The following is a 15,969-nucleotide window of genomic DNA, read 5'->3' as shown; positions in this document are numbered from 1 at the left end:
CCTTGGATATCTATCACTTTGGGACTAATTTTCATGAGTTGCTTTTCATAAGCTCAACCAAATATAAGTTAAGATCATGAGCGTAACAAATTTTCTTTCTCTCAAAATAATTTAAGTGAAGCAGGAGAGAATTTCTTCAAAATTTTACTAACTCTCAAATAAATCTAAGTGAAGCAAGAGAGAATTTCTTCAAAAATACTAAGCACACCGTTCTCAAAAAGATATATGTGAAGCACTGGAGTAAGTCCTAGCTCATAAAAGATTTAAGTGAAGCATGGAGAGCAATTCTAACAAGTCGTGAAATAATTTTGGCTCTATCAAAAGTGTCTAGCAAGGATTGATAACTAAAACACAAAATGAAACAAGCAAATACACATACCATACAAGACGCTCGAAGCAAAACACATATCATGTGACGGATAAAAATATAGTCTCGAGTAAAATACCGATGGTTGTTGGAAGAAAGCGGGGATGCCACTCGGGGGCATCCCGAAGCTTTGTTGGTTGATCATTCTTGGATAATAGCTTGGAATTCCATGGCATCCCCAAGATTAGGCTCTTACATCATTCCTTCATCCATCGTAAGATAACCCAAAACTTGAAAACTTCAGTCACACAAAACTCAACAAAGCCTTCGTGAGATCCTTTAGTATAAGAATAATAAAACACTACTATAAGTGTTGTATCAAACCAATTCATATTTTGTTTTTGTATTATATCTACTGTATTCTAACTTTTCTATGGCAAAAACCCATCAAAGAAAAACATAGAGCCATCAAAATAAGCACACAACACAAATAAAACAGAATCTGTCAAAACAGAAGTCTGTAGCAATCTGACTATTTCGAATACTTCTATAACTCCAAAAACTCTGAAAAATTAGGAAGACCTGAGAAATTTGTATATTTATCTACTGCAAGTGGAATAGGTATTTTATCGCTCTCTCTTAAAAAATTAAATTAATTTCGTGAGCGTAAACTTTCTGTGTTTTTCAGCAAGATCAAACAACTATTGCCCAAGAAGATCCTAAAGGCTTTACTTGGCACAAACACTAATTAAAACATAAAAAACACAATCATAACAGTAGCAAAATGGTTCTAACACTCAAGAACAGAAAGCAAAAAGCAAAAATAAATTTTATTCATTGGGTTGCCTCCCAACAAGCGCTATAGTTTTACGCCATTAGCTTGTCATATATCAAGGATCTAAGTTTTGTCTTCTAAATTTTTGGCAACTTTTCTAAGGGTTTTCTCAAACCCGGGAGGCTCTTTATGCTTCCCCAAATTCTCCAGAAAAGAAACCATCTTGAGATCCAAAATATCCAATCGCTTGTTGCAAAGAGTAATCAGAGTATTCATGCGATTGATACTACCATTGAGGTGTTTGAGGGGTTCATTATATTTATGTATTTCAACCATATGTTTATGCAAATCGCCAAGTTTGTCCAGCATTTGGGATCCCCCAGGGGTAAAATGAAGCCCCTTCTTTTGAGGTGGAATTCCCAGGATTCCCTCTCAGAGTTCATAGGCAGCATTGGCATCAAGTTCAATAAAATTTCCTTTAGCGGCGAAATCAAGAAGTTGTCTATGGTGCAAAGCCAATCCTATGTAAAAATTACGAAGCAAAATCTTTGCGTCCCCCTTTAAGTTGGAAATACGATACGATTCCATAAGCCTATACCAGACACCTTTCAAATTTTCTCCTTGTCTTTGAAGTACAAGACTTCAAAATCTGGTGACAAAGGAGGAGTAGGGACGCTAGCCATTGAGACTAGAAAGCAAGAGAACGGCGAACGGAAAAAGAGAGGCGAATAAAACAGCAATTTTTTGTGAAGTAGGGGAGAGGAAAACGAGAGGTGAATGGCAAATATTGTAAATTGCAAGGAGATGAGATTTGTGATTAGGAACCTGGTATATGTTGAAGATCCTCCCCGGCAACGGCGCCAGAAATTCTCCTTGATGGCAGCTGGAACTACGTCGGTATTTCCCCGGAGAGGGAGGGATGATGTAGCACAACGACGGTAGAGTATTTCCCTCAATTATGAAACCAAGGTATCGAACCAGTAGGACAACCAAGAAACACAACGTAAACAACCCCTGCACACAAATAACAACACCTTGCAAACCAACGTGTTAAAGGGGTTGTCAATCCCTTTCGGGGTACGGCGCCAGAAATTGCGTGTTGACGGGAGAAGGTTGTAATAGATTGAAATAAATAGATCGCAAATAAAATAAAGTGCAGCAAAGTATTTTTGTATTTTTGGTTTAATAGATCTGAAAATAAAAAGCAAGGAAAAAGTAGATCGCAAAGGCAAATATATGAGAAATAAGACCCTGGGGGGCGTAGGTTTCACTAGTGGCTTCTCTCGAGAAAAATAGCAAACGGTGGGCAAACAAATTACTGTCGGGCAATTGATAGAACTTCGAATAATTATGATGATATCCAGGCAATAATCATTACATAGGCATCATGTCCAAGATTAGTAGACCGACTCCTTCCTGCATCTACTACTATTACTCCACACATCGACCACTATCCAGCCTGCATCTAGTGTATTAAGTTCATGGAAAAACAGAGTAATGCAATAAGAATGATGACATGATGTAGACAAGATCTGTTTATCTATATGGCGGTAGATATAGATCTCGTCTTTTTATCCTTAGTAGCAACGATACATACGTGTCGGTTCCCTTTCTGTCACTAGGATCAAGCACCGTAAGATCGAACCCACTACCGGGCACCTCTTCCCATTGCAAGATAAATAGATCGAGTTGGCTAGACAAAACCCAAATATCAGAGAAGAAATACGAGGCTATAAGAGATCATGCATCAAAGAGAGCAAATAAACTCAAATACTTTCATGGGTATAAAAACATAGATCTGATCATAAACTCGAAGTTCATCGATCCCAACAAACACACCGCAAAAGAGTTACATCATATGGATCTCCAAGAGACCATTGTATTGAGGATCAAGAGAGAGAGATGAAGCCATCTAGCTACTAACTACGGCCCCGAAGGTCTACAAAGAACTACTCACGCATCATCGGAGAGGCACCAATGGAAGTGGTGAATCCCTCCGTGATGGTATCTAGATTGGATCTGGTGTTTTTAGACTCTGCGGCAGCTGGATAAATATTTCGTCGACTCCCCTAGGGTTTTGGGAATATTTGGGTATTTATAGAGCAAAGAGGCGGTCCGGGGGGCACCCGAGGTGGGCACAACCCACCGGGGCGCGCCAGGGCATCCTGGCGCACCCTGGTGGGTTGTGCCCCCCTCGGGGCACCCCCAGGTGCAACCAGGGCCCATCTGCTTCCTTTTGGCACATAAAAAATCATCGTAAAGTTTCGTGCCATTTGGACTCCATTTGGTATTGATTTCCTGCGATGTAAAAAACATGAAAAAAAAACAGGAACTGGCACTAGGCACTATGTCAATAGATTAGTACCAAAAACGATATAAAATGACTATAGAATGATTATAAAACATCCAAGATTGATAATAAAATGACATGGAACAATAAAAAATTATAGATATGTTGGAGACATATCAGACTCTTAAGTCACAGATCAGATATGTTTTTATATTGAATGGTGGAGCTGTCAGTTGGTTCATTTCCAAGCAGAGCGTCATGGCAGGCTTTACGTGTGAAGCAAAGTACATAGCTGCTTTGGAAGCAGCTCATGAAGGAGTCTGGATGAAGGAGTTCATATCCGATCTGGGTGTAATACCCAGTGCATTGGGTCCAATGAAAATCTTTTGTGACAACACTGGAGCGATTGCCTTGGCAAAGGAATCCAGGTTTCACAAGAAGACTAAACACATCAAGAGACGCTTCAACTCCATTGGTGAAAAGGTCAAGGATGGAGACATAGAAGTATGCAAAATACATACGGATCTGAATGTAGCAGACCTGTTGACTAAGCCTCTTCCGCGAGCAAAACATGATCAACACCAAGACTCCATGTATGTTAGATTCATTACAATGAAATCTAGATTATTGACTCTAGTGCAAGTGGGAGACTGAAGGAAATATGCCGTTGATGTCTACTACACAACCTTCTTCTTGTAGACGTTGTTGGGCCTCCAAGTGCAGAGGTTTGTAGGACAGTAGCAAATTTCCCTCAAGTGGATGACCTAAGGTTTATCAATCCGTAGGAGGCGTAGGATGAAGATGGTCTCTCTCAAGCAACCCTGCAACCAAATAACATAGAGTCTCTTGTGTCCCCAACACACACAATACAATGGTAAATTGTATAGGTGCACTAGTTCGTCGAAGAGATGGTGATACAAGTGGTATATGGATGGTAGATATGTTGGGGAACGTTGCAGAAAATTAAAATTTTTCCTACGGTTTCACCAAGATCCATCTATGAGTTCATCTAAGCAACGAGTCTAGGGAGAGAGTTTGCATCTACATACCACTTGTAGATCGCGTGCGGAAGCTTGCAAGGTGATGATGTAGTCGTACTCGACGTGATCCAAATCACCGATGACCAGCGCCGAACGGACGGCACCTCCGCGTTCAACACACGTACGGGACGGGAGACGTCTCCTCCTTCTTGATCCAGCAAGGGGGAAGGAGAGGTTGATGAAGATCCAGCAGCACGACGGCGTGGTGGTGGATGCAGGGCGTCACAGCAGCAGGGCTTCGCCGAGACTACGAGGGAGAGACGTAACGGGGGGAGGTGGAGGCGCCAGGGGCTGGTGTATGAAGTCCCTCCTCTCCCCCACTATATATAGGGGTGCCAGGGGGGCGCCGGCCCTAGTAGATGAGATCTACTAGGGGGGGCGGCGGCCTAGGGGAGGTTTCCCTCCCCCCCAAGGCACCTAGGGGTGCCTTCCACCACTAGGACTCCTCCTAGGGGGAAACCCTAGGCGCATGGGCCTATAGGGGCTGGTGCCCTTAGCCCATGATGGCCAAGGCCAACCCCTACAGCCCATGTGGCCCCCCGGGACAGGTGGCCCCACCCGGTGGACCCCCGGGACCCTTCCGGTGGTCCCGGTACAATACCGATAACCCCGAAACTTGTCCCGATGCCCGAAATAGCACTTCCTATATATAATTCTTTACCTCCGGACCATTCCGGAACTCCTCGTGATGTCCGGGATCTCATCCGGGACTCCGAACAACATTCGGGTTTCTGCATATACATATCTTCATAACCCTAGCGTCACTGAACCTTAAGTGTGTAGACCCTACGGGTTCGGGAGACATGCAGACATGACCGAGACGCTCTCAGTCAATAACCATCAGCGGGATCTGGATACCCATGATGGCTCCCACATGCTCCTCGATGTTGTCATCGGATGAACCATGATGTCGAGGATTCGATCAAACCCTGTATGCAATTCCCTTTGTCAATCGGTACGTTACTTGCCCGAGACTCGACCGTCGGTATCCCAATACCTTGTTCAGTCTCGTTACCGGCAAGTCACTTTACTTGTACCGTAATGCATGATCCCGTGTCCAACATCTTGGTCACATTGAGCTCAATATGATGATGCATTACCGAGTGGGCCCAGAGATACCTCTCCGTCATACGGAGTGACAAATCCCAGTCTCGATCCGTGTCAACCCAACAGCTACTTTCGGAGATACCTGTAATGCACCTTTATAGTCACCCAGTTACGTTGTGACGTTTGATACACCCAAGGCACTCTTACGGTATCCGGGAGTTACACGATCTCATGGTCGAAGGAAGAGATACTTGACACTTGCAAAGCTCTAGCAAAACGAACTACACGATCTTTTATGCTATGCTTAGAATTGGGTCTTGTCCATCACATCATTCTCCTAATGATGTGATCCCGTTATCAACGACATCTAATGTCCATAGTCAGGAAACCATGACTATCTGTTGATCACAACGAGCTGGTCAACTAGAGGCTTACCAGGGACATAGTGTGGTCTAAGTATTCACACGTGTATTACGATTTCCGGATAATACAGTTATAGCATGAATAAAAGACAATTATCATGAACAATGAAATATAATAATACTTTTATTATTGCCTCTAGGGCATATTTCCAACAGTCTCCCACTTGCACTAGAGTCACCAATCTAGTTACATTGTGATGAATCGAACACCCATAGAGTTCTGGTGTTGATCATGTTTTGCACGCGAGAGAGGTTTAGTCAGCGGATCTGCGACATTCAGATCCGTGTGCACTTTGCAAATCTCTATGTCTCCATCTTGAACATTTTCACGGATGGAGTTGAAATGATGCTTGATGTGCCTGGTCTTCTTGTGAAACCTGGGCTCCTTTGTGAGGGCAATAGCTCCAGTGTTGTCACAGAAGAGTTTGATCGGCCCCGACGCATTGGGTATGACTCCTAGGTCGGTGATGAACTCCTTCACCCAAATCGCTTCATGTGCTGCCTCCGAGGCTGCCATGTACTCCGCTTCACACGTAGATCCCGCCACGACGCTCTGCTTGCAGCTGCACCAGCTTACTGCTCCACCATTCAACATATACACGTATCCGGTTTGTGACTTAGAGTCATCCAGATCTGAGTCGAAGCTAGCGTCGACGTAACCCTTTACGACGAGCTCTTCGTCTCCTCCATAAACGAGAAACATGTCCTTTGTCCTTTTCAGGCACTTCAGGATATTCTTGACCGCTGTCCAGTGTTCCTTGCCGGGATTACTTTGGTATCTTGCTACCAAACTTACGGCAAGGTTTACATCGGGTCTGGTACACAGCATGGCATACATAATAGATCCTATGGCTGAAGCATAGGGGATGACACTCATCTCTTCTTTATCTTTTGCCGTGGTCGGTGACTGAGCTGAGCTCAATCTCATACCTTGTAACATAGGCAAGAACCCCTTCTTGGACTGATCCATTCTGAATCTCTTCAAAATCTTATCAAGGTATGTGCTTTGTGAAAGACCTATGAGGCGTCTCGATCTATCTCTATAGATCTTGATGCCTAATATATAAGCAGCTTCTCCAAGGTCCTTCATTGAAAAACACTTATTCAAGTAGGCCTTAATGCTGTCCAGAAATTCTATATTATTTCCCATCAGGAGTATGTCATCTACATATAATATGAGAAATGCTACAGAGCTCCCACTCACTTTCTTGTAAACGCAGGCTTCTCCATAAGTCTGCATAAACCCAAACGCTTTGATCATCTCATCAAAGCGAATGTTCCAACTCCGAGATGCTTGCACCAGTCCATAAATGGATCGCTGGAGCTTGCATACTTTGTTAGCGTTCCGAGGATCGACAAAACCTTCCGGCTGCATCATATACAGTTCTTCCTTAAGATGCCCGTTAAGGAATGCTGTTTTGACGTCCATCTGCCATATCTCATAATCATAGTATGCGGCAATTGCTAACATGATTCGGACGGACTTTAGCTTCGCTACGGGAGAGAATGTCTCGTCGTAGTCAATCCCTTGAACCTGTCGATAACCCTTAGCGACAAGTCAAGCTTTATAGATGGTAACATTACCATCCGCGTCCGTCATCTTCTTAAAGATCCATTTGTTTTCTATCGCTCGCCGATCATCGGGCAAGTCTGTCAAAGTCCATACTTTGTTTTCATACATGGATTCTATCTCGGATTTCCTGGCTTCAAGCCATTTGTTGGAATCCGGGCCCGCCATTGCTTCTTCATAGTTCGAAGGTTCATTGTTGTCTAACAACATGATTTCCAGGACAGGGTTGCCGTACCACTCTGGTGCGGAACGTGTCCTTGTGGACCTACGAAGTTCAGCAGTAACTCGATCCGAAGTCCCTTGATCATTATCATGGTTTTCCTCTTCAGTTGGTGTGGGCATCACAGGAACGGTTTCCTGTGCTGCGTCACTATCCCGCTCAAGAGGTAGTACTTCATCGAGTTCTACTTTCCTCCCACTTACTTCTTTCGAGAGAAACTCTTTTTCCAGAAAGCATCCGTTCTTGGCAACAAAGATCTTGCCTTCGGATCTTAAGTAGAAGGTATACCCTACAGTTTCCTTAGGGTATCCTATGAATACACATTTTTCCGACTTGGGTTCGAGCTTTTCAGGTTGAAGTTTCTTGACATAAGCTTCGCATCCCCAAACTTTTAGAAACGACAGCTTAGGTTTCTTTCCAAACCATAATTCATACGGTGTCGTCTCAGCGGATTTAGACGGTGCCCTATTTAAAGTGAATGTAGCTGTCTCTAGAGCGTATCCCCAAAATGATAGCGGTAAATCGGTAAGAGACATCATAGACCGCACCATATCCAATAGAGTGCGATTACGACGTTCGGACACACCGTTTCGCTGAGGTGTTCCAGGCGGCGTGAGCTGTGAAACGATTCCACATTTCTTTAAGTGTGTACCAAATTCGTGACTTAAGTATTCTCCTCCACGATCTGATCGTAAGAATTTTATCTTTCAGTCACGTTGATTCTCCACCTCATTCTGAAATTCCTTGAACTTTTCAAAGGTCTCAGACTTGTGTTTCATTAAGTAGACATACCCATATCTACTCAAGTCATCTGTGAGAGTGAGAACATAACGATATCCTCCGCGAGCCTCAACGCTCATTGGACCGCACACATCGGTATGTATGATTTCCAACAAGTTGGTTGCTCGCTCCATTGTTCCGGAGAACGGAGTCTTGGTCATTTTGCCCAAGAGGCATGGTTCGCACGTGTCAAACGATTCATAATCAAGGGACTCTAAAAGTCCATCGGCATGGAGCTTCTTCATGCGCTTGACACCAATGTGACCAAGGCGGCAGTGCCACAAGTATGTGGGACTATCGTTATCAATTTTAAATCTTTTGGCATCTACACTATGAACATGTGTAATATTACGCTCGAGATTCATTAAGAATAAACCATTGACCATCGGAGCATGACCATAAAACATATCTCTCATATAAATCGAACAACCATTATTCTCAGACTTAAATGAGTAGCCATCTCGTATTAAACGAGATCCAGATACAATGTTCATGCTCAAACTTGGCACTAAATAACAATTATTAAGGTTCAAAACTAATCCCGTAGGTAAATGTAGAGGCAGCGTGCCGACGGCGATCACATCGACTCTAGAACCATTCCCGACGCGCATCGTCACCTCGTCCTTCGCCAGTCTCCGTTTATTCCGCAGCTCCTGCTGTGAGTTACAAATATGAGCAACGGCACCGGTATCAAATACCCAGGAGTTACTACGAGTACTGGTAAGGTACACATCAATCACATGTATATCAAATATACCTTTGGTGTTGCCGGCCTTCTTATCCGCTAAGTATTTGGGGCAGTTCCGCTTCTAGTGACCCTTCCCCTTGCAATAAAAGCACTCAGTCTCAGGCTTGGGTCCATTCTTTGACTTCTTCCCGGTAACTGGCTTACCAGGCGCGGCAACATCTTTGCCGTCTTTCTTGAAGTTCTTCTTACCCTTGCCCTTCTTGAACTTAGTGGTCTTATTGACCATCAACACTTGATGTTCTTTCTTGATTTCAGCCTCTGCTGACTTCAGCATCGAGAACACTTCAGGAATGGTCTTTTCCATTCCCTGCATGTTGTAATTCATCACAAAGCTCTTGTAGCTTGGTGGGAGCGACTGGAGGATTCTGTCAATGACCGCCTCATCTGGGAGGTTAATGTTCAGCTGGGTCATACGGTTGTGCAACCCAGACATCTTCAGGATGTGCTCACTGACAGAACTGTTTTCCTCCATCTTACAACTGTAGAACTTGTCGGAGACATCATATCTCTTGACCCGGGCATGAGCTTGGAAAACTAGTTTCAGCTCTTCGAACATCTCATATGCTCCGTGATGCTCAAAACGCTTTTGGAGCCCCGGTTCTAAGCTGTAAAGCATGCCGCACTGAACGAGGGAGTAATCATCAGCGCGAGACTGCCAAGCATTCATAATGTCTTGGTTCTCTGGGACGGGAGCGTCACCTAGCAGTCCTTCTAGGACATATTGTTTCCTGGCAGCTATGAGGATGATCCTCAGGTTCCGGACCCAGTCCGTATAGTTGCTGCCATCATCTTTCAGCTTGGTTTTCTCTAGGAACGCGTTGAAGTTCATGTTGACATTAGCGTTGGCCATTGATCTACAAGACATATTTGCAAAGGTTTTAGACTAAGTTCATGATAATAAAGTTCTAATCAAATTATGAACTCCCACTTAGATTAGACATCCCTTTAGTCATCTAAGTGTTACACGATCCGAGTCGACTAGCCCGTGTCCGATCATCACGTGAGACGGACTAGTCATCGTCGGTGAACATTTTCATGTTGATCGTATCTTCCATACGACTCGTGTTCGACCTTTCGGTCTCCGTGTTCCGAGGCCATGTCTGCACATGCTAGGCTCGTCAAGTTAACCCTAAGTGTTTTCGCTGTGTAAAATTGTCTTACACCCGTTGTATGTGAACGTAAGAATCCATCACACCCGATCATCACGTGGTGCTTAGAAACGACGAACTGTAGCAACGGTGCACAGTTAGGGGAGAACACTTCTTGAAATTTTTATAAGGGATCATCTTATTTACTACCGTCGTCCTAAGTAAACAAGATGCATAATACATAATAAACATCACATGCAATTATATAGTTGTGACATGATATGGCCAATATCATATAGCTCCATTGATCTTCATCTTCGGGGCTCCATGATCATCTTGTCACCGGCTTGACACCATGATCTCCATCATCATGATCTCCATCATCGTGTCTTCATGAAGTTGTCACGCCAACGACTACTTCTACTTCTATGACTAACGTTTAGCAATAAAGTAAAGTAGTTTACATGACGTAATTCAATGACACGCAGGTCATACAAAAAATAATGACAACTCCTATGGCTCTTGCCGGTTGTCATACTCATCGACATGCAAGTCGTGAATCCTATTACAAAGAACATGATCTCATACATCACAATTCATCATTCATCACAACTTCTGGCCATATCACATCACATGATCAATCGCTGCAAAAACAAGTTAGACGTCCTCTAATTGTTGTTGCATCTTTTACGTGGCTGCAATTGGGTTCTAGCAAGAACGTTTTCTTACCTACGAATCACCACAACGTGATTTTGTCAACTTCTATTTACCCTTCATAAGGGCCCTGTTCATCGATTCCGCTCCAACTAAGGTGGGAGAGACAGACACCCGCCAGCCACCTTATGCAACTTGTGCATGTCAGTCGGTGGAACCGGTCTCACGTAAGTGTACGTGTAAGGTTGGTCCGGGCCGCTTCATCCCACAATACCGTTGAGCAAGAAAAAACTAGTAGAGGCAAGTAAGATGACAAAATCCACGCCCACAACAAAGTTGTGTTCTACTCGTGCAAAGAGAACTACGCATAGACATAGCTCATGATGCCACTGTTGGGGAACGTTGCAGAAAATTAAAATTTTTCCTACGGTTTCACCAAGATCCATCTATGAGTTCATCTAAGCAACGAGTCTAGGGAGAGAGTTTGCATCTACATACCACTTGTAGATCGCGTGCGGAAGCTTGCAAGGTGATGATGTAGTCGTACTCGACGTGATCCAAATCACCGATGACCAGCGCCGAACGGACGGCACCTCCGCGTTCAACACACGTACGGGACGGGAGACGTCTCCTCCTTCTTGATCCAGCAAGGGGGAAGGAGAGGTTGATGAAGATCCAGCAGCACGACGGCGTGGTGGTGGATGCAGGGCGTCACAGCAGCAGGGCTTCGCCGAGACTACGAGGGAGAGACGTAACGGGGGGAGGTGGAGGCGCCAGGGGCTGGTGTATGAAGTCCCTCCTCTCCCCCACTATATATAGGGGTGCCAGGGGGGGCTCCGGCCCTAGTAGATGAGATCTACTAGGGGGGCGGCGGCCTAGGGGAGGTTTCCCTCCCCCCCAAGGCACCTAGGGGTGCCTTCCACCACTAGGACTCCTCCTAGGGGGAAACCCTAGGCGCATGGGCCTATAGGGGCTGGTGCCCTTAGCCCATGATGGCCAAGGAGCACCCCCTACAGCCCATGTGGCCCCCCGGGACAGGTGGCCCCACCCGGTGGACCCCCGGGACCCTTCCGGTGGTCCCGGTACAATACCGATAACCCCGAAACTTGTCCCGATGCCCGAAATAGCACTTCCTATATATAATTCTTTACCTCCGGACCATTCCGGAACTCCTCGTGACATCCGGGATCTCATCCGGGACTCCGAACAACATTCGGGTTTCTGCATATACATATCTTCATAACCCTAGCGTCACCGAACCTTAAGTGTGTAGACCCTACGGGTTCGGGAGACATGCAGACATGACCGAGACGCTCTCAGTCAATAACCATCAGCGGGATCTGGATACCCATGATGGCTCCCACATGCTCCTCGATGTTGTCATCGGATGAACCACGATGTCGAGGATTCGATCAAACCCTGTATGCAATTCCCTTTGTCAATCGGTACGTTACTTGCCCGAGACTCGATCGTCGGTATCCCAATACCTTGTTCAGTCTCGTTACCGGCAAGTCACTTTACTCGTACCGTAATGCATGATCCCGTGTCCAACATCTTGGTCACACTGAGCTCAATATGATGATGCATTACCGAGTGGGCCCAGAGATACCTCTCCGTCATACGGAGTGACAAATCCCAGTCTCGATCCGTGTCAACCCAACAGCTACTTTCGGAGATACCTGTAATGCACCTTTATAGTCACCCAGTTACGTTGTGACGTTTGATACACCCAAGGCACTCTTACGGTATCCGGGAGTTACACGATCTCATGGTCGAAGGAAGAGATACTTGACACTTGCAAAGCTCTAGCAAAACGAACTACACGATCTTTTATGCTATGCTTAGGATTGGGTCTTGTCCATCACATCATTCTCCTAATGATGTGATCCCGTTATCAACGACATCTAATGTCCATAGTCAGGAAACCATGACTATCTGTTGATCACAACGAGCTTGTCAACTAGAGGCTTACCAGGGACATAGTGTGGTCTAAGTATTCACACGTGTATTACGATTTCCGGATAATACAGTTATAGCATGAATAAAAGACAATTATCATGAACAATGAAATATAATAATACTTTTATTATTGCTTCTAGGGCATATTTCCAACAAGATAAAGGTTTTTGTAATCTGGAAATATACAAACAGCAAGGTAACTAATGATAAAAGTGAGTGTAAACGGTATTGCAATGCTAGGAAACAAGGCCTAGGGTTCATACTTTCACTAGTGCAAGTCCTCTCAACAATAATAACATAACTGGATCACATAACTATCCCTCAACATGCAACAAAGAGTCACTCCAAAGTCACTAATAGCGGAGAACAAACGAAGAGATTATGGTAGGGTACGAAACCACCTCAAAGTTATTCTTTCCTATCAATCCGTTGGGCTATTCCTATAAGTGTCACAAACAGCCCTAGAGTTCGTACTAGAATAACACCTTAAGACACAAATCAACCAAAACCCTAATGTCACCTAGATACTCCAATGTCACCTCAAGTATCCGCGGGTATGATTATACGATATGCATCACACAATCTCAGATTCATCTATTCAACCAACACATAGAACCTCAAAGAGTGCCCCAAAGTTCTACCAGAGAATCACGACGAAAACGTGTGCCAACCCCTATGCATAGGTTCATGGGCGGAACCTGCAAGTTGATCACCAAAACATACATCAAGTGACTCACGTGATATCCCATTGTCACCACAGATACGCACGACAATACATACATCAAGTGTTCTCAAATCTTTAAAGACTCAATCCAATAAGATAACTTCAAAGGGAAAACTCAATCCATTACAAGAGAGTAGAGGTGAAGAAACATCATGTAGCGACCCGAGCCGAATGGATCAAGTCTCTATGCTTAAGTGTCATCCCTGGATCGGTATGCTGACACACACAGTACTCGAGGATTTATTACAGAGGTAAATCACATGTATAAAGTAACGTAAATACCATTACCTCAATCCAAAATAGCGGAAGTAACAAGGTTGTGGATTCCCATCAACACCAACGGCAAAGTTGAGTGTAGAAATCGTAACCCTAACGTATCACTTACTCGTCGTAAGAAATCCTGGAACATGAGACGTTGCAGCCACAAAGGGTCAGTACATTGAATGTACTGGCAAATTCACACCATAGAGAAATGATGAACAATGGCTATCACTACATGCATATATGGCTGGTGGAAAAGCTCTATGGTTATAAGGTTTTGCGAAAAGCCAATTTTTCCCTACTGCAAAGGAATAAATTTTATTTAACTATCATGGTGGTTGTTAAACATTGAGAGTGTAGATGCCCTCTCAATCCCAATTAAGTATCATCATTAAAACCCAACACAATTAATTAAAGTCACATGATGATATTCACATGATAATCCAAGTACTAGATACTCAAGTTGTCCATAACCGGGGACACGGCTAATCATGATTAGTTTATACACTCTGCAGAGGTTTGCGCACTTTTCCCCACAAGACTCGATCTCCTCTGTTGGGGTTCTCGCACTACATGATGTTTGAGAAACGGATGACCGAGACATAGTCTTTCAGAAGCGCTAGCACCTTACGAACGGGTAGACCATACCAACCTACATCCCCTACATCTGCTAGTCTAGCACTATAAGAGTTCGCACGACTTAGTCAACTATGCTAGAGCCCATAGTAGCTTGTGGTTGCACATAGAAGTTTCTAGTATGAATAATCTCATGATCCCTTTCAGCCTGGGTGGCGATCCATAAAAAAAAGGCAATCGTTGGAATACCCAGGTGCCTAAACAGGCAATCGCTGGAATACCCAGGTGCCTCAATCCACCCAGATGTGTGTTAAAGTTGCCACCTTAAGTAAACCATTAATTAACAATCTCACATCTGTCATGAATACTCTCAAACCCAATCCACGTCTACGAGCATATCATAGCAGTATAAGCATAACGTAATAGTAACTCCCAAGGTTTGAATGCAGGACAATAGGTTCTTACCTCATGAACTACTTCCCAATACCCACATGTTATCAATCCTACTCATGCAATGTTTGAGGTTGAAACTAATGCATAAAAACTGGGTATGAAAGGAATATGATCAAAGTGTGAACTTGCCTGCAATGTTGATGAAGATGATTCGCACTCAAAACTCCTGATGGTTCTACTCGTCACACTCCGGTCAATCTATCGTAAGCAATCAATAGTAACCACACATAAGCAATCACTCAAAAGATCGGGAAGAACGAAGAAGACAATTTGGAAAACATCAAAACCAAGCAAATAACCCTTGCAACATAAAACAATTTCTAACAGTACCAAAATTGTGTGAATTTGGCCTTATCAGAAAGTTTAGGTCAAGAGCTTTAATTTGCAAAAGAGTAAGATGCAAGCGCGGTCCTAATTCTTTTCTGAAAGTGCCACTTGAGTCCTAATTCTTTCAAAATGCATATTTGAGTCCCATATCTTTTTAAGTTGTTCATCCGAGGTCCTAATCTCGCCTGACCGCCGCTGACCAGTGCCACGTCGACACCAGAGGGCCTAGGCGGGAGTTTTCCCGCCCCTGGCGGTTGGGCTTATATGCAATTTGGCCCCTGATTAATCCGTCCTTCCCATTCCCCCGTCCCTAGGTCTCCTCCACCCTGCTCTGCTACCTCTACCGCCGCCCAGCACCATGTCCGCCGCCGCTAGCTCCTCCGCGGTGAAGTGCCACGGGAGGAAGTTGCCTGGTCCATCGCGGTCATCCATGGCCTTGGCAGCGCCGTCTCCACCACCAGCATCTCCACCGAGGACAGTAGCTCATTCGGTGTAGCCGTCAGTGGGGATGCTGCCGTTGGTACTTTGCCCTAGCTGCCGCATTCGATCTACAATTCGTCTTGTGTCAAAATCGGAGGCAAATCTTGGCAGGATTTTCTACAAATGCCCCAATCATCATTTCTACAAATAAACAGTGATTGAACTTAGAAGTAGTTTGAAAGATAGATAGATGGGTTCAACATTACAAAGTCTTGAAGTTGTGCAACAAAAGTAGGAAATAGCATTAC

The sequence above is a fragment of the Triticum dicoccoides genome, chromosome 2A (genome assembly GCF_002162155.2).
Source record: "Triticum dicoccoides isolate Atlit2015 ecotype Zavitan chromosome 2A, WEW_v2.0, whole genome shotgun sequence".
Lineage (NCBI taxonomy): Eukaryota > Viridiplantae > Streptophyta > Magnoliopsida > Poales > Poaceae > Triticum > Triticum dicoccoides.
Note: the sequence above shows the minus strand (reverse complement) of the source record.